Here is a 6,707-nt window from a genome sequence, read left to right as displayed (position 1 = left end):
CTCCACAAGCAAGATTGATCATGTCGAGCTTGAATGATTCTACATGCAACCTAAACTACATAGAATTGGAAAGAAACTTAGCCATTGGCTAAAGAAAAGCACAAATGCTTCTTTTACTATATTTTCCAAATCTACTTACAAATACAACATACATGGCTTTATATAGCCTCAAAATGAAACTATTAAAGGCATACCAAAAGTTGTAACATTCATACTTAATGACCATAATTAGTCATTATGTAAATGTAACCTAAAGTAAATAAAAAGTCTTAAAATACAATAACTCTAAATTGTTCTAGATTGTAACCCACCCAAAATTTACAACAATCAAACTTCATTCTTCTTCAATGTAGCATGAATTGAAACATCTTTTGATAATTTTGACAATCTTTTCTTCACATCTTCATTGAAGTATATTGTATGATTGATGTCTCTTGGTTCATATCAATATGATAAAATTGTTTTCGAGTCGACGTAGAAGACAAGGCATCACTGTGGCATATCCGCTTTGGTCACCTACATTATGGCGGCCTAAATGAGTTAGCAAAGAAGAATATGGTGCATGGGCTACCCAACATGGACTACGAATGAAAATTTTGTGAAGAATGCGTGCTCAGCAAGCATGCGAGAACCTCAATTCAAAAGAAGACTGAATTTTGGGCTAAACAACCTCTTGAGTTGATTCATACAGATATATGTAGACCAACTATCCCCGAGTCTTTCAGCGATAAAAGGTATTTCATTTCCTTTATCGATGATTACTCACGAAAAACTTGGGTTTACTTTCTGAATGAAAAATCTGAGGCATTCAAGGTGTTCAAAAAGTTCAAAGTGATGGTGGAGAAGGCAACTGGTAGACACATCAAAGCTATACGATCCGATAGAGATGGCGAGTATACTTCGACGGCTTTCATAGAGTATTGCGAGGAGTAAGGCATAAGGCGATTTCTAATCGCACCGTACACCCCTCAACAAAATGGTGTGGCCGAGAGAAAAAACCGGACTATTCTCGACATGGTTTTGTCAATGCTCAAGAGCAAAAGGATGCCAAAGAAATTTTGGACAGAAGCCGTGCAATGCGCCATCTATGTGCAAAATCGATGTCCACATGCGAAGATAGATGATCAAACACCACAAGAGGCTTGGAGCGGACAAAAGCCTACAATTTCTCATCTCAAAGTGTTCGGTAGTGTGCACTATGCTCACGTACCAGATCAACGAAGAACGAAGCTCGAAGACAAAAGCAAAAGGTATATTTTTATTGGGTATGATGAGAAGACAAAAGGATACAAGCTACTTGACCCGATAAGCAAGATGGTGATGGTGAGTTGCGATGTGCGAGTAAATGAAGCAAGCGAATGAGACTGGAACAATTCGACGAAAGTTAATATCGAAGTTGGAGAATCATCAGTCGTTGCATCAACAAGTATACCAACAAACTCAGAAATTTTCGATGATGAAGATGAACCACGACAACCCAAAATGCGTGTTTGCGAGACTTATATGATTCAAAAAATGAGGTACACCTTGTATGTCTTCTGGCAGATGCTAAAAATATCAGCTTTGAAGAGGCAGTGCGTGACAAGAAGTGGCAAACTGCCATGGATGAGGATATTAAAGCAATTTATCGCAACAATACATGGGAGTTAACAGAATTACCGGAAGGAAGTCAGCCCATTGGTGTGAAGTGGGTGTTCAAGAAAAAGATGAATGCTCAAGGCAAGATAGAGCGGTACAAAGCGCGACTTGTTGCAAAGGGATACAAGCAAGAGGCGGGAATCGACTATGATGAAGTGTTTACTCCCGTTGCAAGAATGGAGACAATCCGATTGCTCATTTTCCAAACGACTCAATTTAAATGGCTGATTTTTTAAATGGATGTCAAGTCGGCATTCTTGAATGGTGTGCTTAAAGAAGAAGTCTACCTCGAACAACCACCCGGGTACATGAAATTTGGAGAAGAGAAGAAGGTACTAAAATTGAAGAAGGTGCTTTACGGGTTGAAGCAAGCACCGCGAGCATGGAATACTCGTATCGATACATATTTCAAGGAGAACGGGTACAAGCAATGTCCCCACGAGCATGCAGTTTAAACAAAGAACAGTGGAGGTAATGTGATACTTGTTGCTCTTTATGTCGATGACCTCATTTTTTTGGGTAACGATGATGAGATGATAGAAGGGTTTAAAAGCACAATGACACGAGAATTTGAAATGACAGATTTGGGCTTGTTGAAGTTTTTCCTTGGTTTGGAGGTTAAACAAGGAGAGACGGGTATTTTTATATCATAGGAGACATATGCAAAGGAGATTTTGAAGAAGTACAAGATGAAAAGTTGCAACCCAGTAGCAATACCAATAGAACTAAGTGCAGAACTCTCAAAGTACGATGAAGGAGAATGAGTAGATGCAAATAGGTACCGGAGTTTGGTAGGAAGCCTTCGCTATCTTACATGCACAAGGCTAGATCTTTCATTAAGTGTCGACATTATAAGCCGGTTCATAGAGGAGCCGATTTATTCACATTGGAAGGTGTTGAAGTGAGTCCTACGGTACATCCAAGGAACGGTGTCACTTGGGTTATTCTACTCGAAAATACAAGATTACAAGTTGGCTAGTTACTCTGACAGTGATTGGTGCAGAGACAGAGACGATCGGAAAAGTACATCGGGTTATGTATTCTTTACGGGCAACACAGCATTTACTTGGCTTTCAAGAAAACAACCGACCATGACACTCTCGACGTGTGAAGCTGAATATGTGGCAGCATCTTGATGTGTTATTCAAGTTGGCTAGAAATTTGTTGAGCAAGATGGAGCTAAAGAACTAGGTGCAACCGTGATTCAAGTTGACGACAAATCAACAATTGAGTTGGCAAAGAACCCAGTGAACCATGAAAGAAACAAACACATTAACGTTCGTTTTCACTTTATCAGAGATCATGTGAAGGAGGGAGGTGTGGAATTGCTGTATGTGGCAAGGCAGGATCAAGTTGAGGATATTTTTACAAAACCGCTACTGAAAGTACTTTTTGACATACAAAAAGATGATTGGCATGACATATGGTAGGAGCATCTAAGTTTGTGGAGGAGTTTTGTTGAATAAACCTTCAATATTATTTTTAGTTAATTTGAGTGGGTTTTAAATTCGAAAGTTAATGGTAAAGGAAAAGAAAAGAGTAAACAGTGGCCTTTTATGCCTCTGTAAATAGTGACATTCTTATGGCTATAATTAGTTTGGAAATAATTGCATTCTTATGGCTATAATTAATTTTAGAAGAGGATATGAATGCTTGTAAATACATTGTTTTTTATATCCTGAGGAAGCCGAGAAACTCACGATAGAAAAAGAAAAAAGAGTAGAGAAGTAATAGAAAATGGTTTTTCAGACAAATAGAGTGTTTTTTTGTCTCTCCACCCTCAAAACTCAAAAGAAAAATTAGTGCATGAGAGATTTCTTTCACAAATTCGTAAATCACAAGGGGAGGGGAAGGGTCGTTTTTTTTTTTTTTTTTAATAATTATTTATTTATTATTATTATTATTTAAAACCTAATCTTTTCTTTTATAGTGATTTAAATTGCGCAAAACTTTATAGTATTTTATTTTTATTTTACTTATATTTTATTTGTTTTTGTTTCCCTCTTCGGTCTAAGATTCGAAGCCTAAAGATTAGGTCATGATAAAATTATCGAAAAAAAATTATTGCGAGAGAGAATTCGTGCATCAAATTGAGATTAATTAAGGAATTAAGAGAAATAATTAATGTTGACATTTTGGTACTTAATATTAAATGGTAAAACGTTAAATAATAATAAAAATAAAGATCAAATGAACCTTATCTCAAATCTATTAATGGCCCTTCCTTACCATTGAAACTCACTTTTAATGGCCAACAAAACCCACAAAATTGGAGGGAAATGGAGAAGAGCCAAAGAGGCAAGTATTGGAGTAATTCAGGTCAATGTGTTAAAAGAAAGAGAATTAAGAAACATGAAACATAATGAAATACATAAGAGACGATTACTGTCTAGTGGTACCATTTTCAAAGTGAGTTTGAATGAGGTAGTGCTTTAGTTGAGCAAGTTGTGCCTTCAAGTTAGCTTTGATCAAGGAGGGGTGATGATAAGATAAGGAATCACTACAAGGGGAATAAAATTCGGATTACCTTGTTGATCGAATATCTCAAGGCAAGAACACTTGATTGAGATTCGAATCATTCCACAAGAAAGATCGATCATGTCTAGCTTGAATGACTCTTGTTGATCAAATATCTCAAACACTTGTTTGAGATTCGAATCACTCCACAAGCAAGATTGATCATGTCGAGCTTGAATGATTCTACATGCAACCTAAACTACATAGAATTGCAAAGAAACTTAGCCATTGGCTAAAGAAAAGCACAAATGCTTCTTTTACTACATTTTCCAAGTCTGCTTACAAATACAACATACATGGCTTTATATAGCCTCAAAATGAAACTATTAAAGGCATTGCAAGAGTTGTAACATTCATACTTAATGGCCATAATTAGCCATTATGTAATTGTAACCTAAAGTAAATAAAAAGTCTTAAAATACAATAACTCTAAATTACTCTAAATTGTAACCCACCCAAAATTTACAACAATCAAACTTTATTCTTCTTTAATGTAGCAGAATTGAAACATCTTTTGATAATTTTGACAACATTTTCTTCACAACTTCATTGAAGTATATTGTATGATTGATGTCTCTTGGTTCATATCAGGTGATTTTGAATACCTGATCGTTCATCCACGTCCTTCTTGGTTGCCTCCAAAGAAAAGATGGCGTAAATGCATCTAAATGAAACAAATGACCTTCAAACAACACTTCAAACGAACTCATGCTCCACGCATCAAATGCTATAGAGGTGGAAGCATTTTGAGTTTCAGTTTCAATTTCATTTTCCCCTGAAAGTCAGTTTGATAACTCAAAAGTCTCATTCGTCTCGTCATCTGCATGACATATCATTTGCACTCTTGACTCCAATTTCTCTAAATATTTTCTTTTGAGTTGTTGAATCTAGTCGAATAGTTGAATTTTGGGCACATCTGCTAATGACCCATTTCTCAAAAACTGACTTTGAATGATTTTTAATCTAGTCGAATAGTCTCATATAATTTTTTTTTCCTCCAAATAAAGTCGGTTAATTTTGGTTTATTTAATGCCTATCTTTTAAATTCTAAATTTTTGAATGACTCCTCTTTTTTACCCACCCACTTCATTATCCTATTTTAACTATTGGATGACTGTGGGATGTTTTCTTTTCTTAATTAATATATATTTTTTTAAATTAACTTGTGTAATCCTATAACATTTGGTGTTGATACACGATTTACCATTTATTTTTTGTTTTATTTTATTTATTTATTTTTTTTTACTTTTTATAAAGGTAAAACATGTTAATTTTATTTTATTTTTTAACATTTTATGACTATTTTTTAAACATTTAAACATATATATATAAAGGTAAAAAAAATTAAAGGTATTTTTTAATTTTTTTTAAGTTTTAAGAATATTTTTGAAACCCAACTAATTTTTAAAATTTCTCTTTTTTTTTTTTCAAAATCTATGTTGTAAGACTAAAATTTATAAAAAAAAAAAAATAATAATAATAAATAAAAACAAAATAATAATAATAATAATAAAGAGTAAAAGTTCTTTTGGCTCAGTTTCACATTATCAGTAATTATTTCAATTCTACGTTTCTTTTTCTTCTTAATTTTATCTTTAAGTACTATTATTTTTGTGCATATAATATTTTGTTTTCAGAACAAAATTCAATGATGAAAAAAATGTTATAGGATATAGGATATGCACTATGAAAATTTTGTGCATATAAAAAATGTTATAGGATAGGAACAAATCAACAAAATTTGATAGGCACTATTTTTTGGGCATATAAATTCAATGATGTAGGATTTTTTTTCTCTTGAATTTTTACTTTATTTTCATATAGGAAATGTCTAGCACGTGAAATTTGGTTTTCAAAATTTCTTAAAATCACGTCAAAGTTTTGCTTATGAAAAAATGTTGCCAAATTGGCCTTAAAACGATTTTTATTTTTATTATTATTATTATTATTATTATTATTTTACTTATACGTTTCAAAATAATCAAAATTTGACTTCCCTCACCATAACTTTTCAAAATATTGACCGAAATTTAGTTTTTTCGTCTATTTTTTGAAATCACGCCATTAGAGTTTTTGAACGAGGGTTTTGCATTGTTAGATTATTAATTTAGCTACAAGTTTCTTTTGAATTTATGCTTTATTACTATTTCTCTTACGCATAAAAAGGTCCAGCACAAGAAGTATGGTTTTGGAATTGCTTAATATCATGTCCAAGTGTCGACAATGGTAGCCTGACGAAAAGTGTCACAAAGATGGTCGTTTAGCGAAACTATTAATTTTGTTTTTATTTTTTATATGTTTAAAAATCATCCAGTTTTAACTTTCATCCCTATAACTTTTAACTTTCATCTTAGATTTTTTTATTGATTTTTAGAAATTACGCGATTAGGGTTTTCATACATTGGTTTCATACTATTAGGTCGTTATTTCAATGCTACATGGGTTTTTTCTTTTTAATGTATTGTTTGATAAAATTTCTTGTGTATATAGAAAGAGTAAGAGAAATTAGGTTTTCGAAACAACTTAAAATCACATAAAAAAACATTGTCAAT

This window comes from Cucurbita pepo, chromosome 7 (genome assembly GCF_057944985.1).
Source record: "Cucurbita pepo subsp. pepo isolate OVF chromosome 7, ASM5794498v1, whole genome shotgun sequence".
NCBI classification, from domain to species: domain Eukaryota; kingdom Viridiplantae; phylum Streptophyta; class Magnoliopsida; order Cucurbitales; family Cucurbitaceae; genus Cucurbita; species Cucurbita pepo.
Note: the sequence above shows the minus strand (reverse complement) of the source record.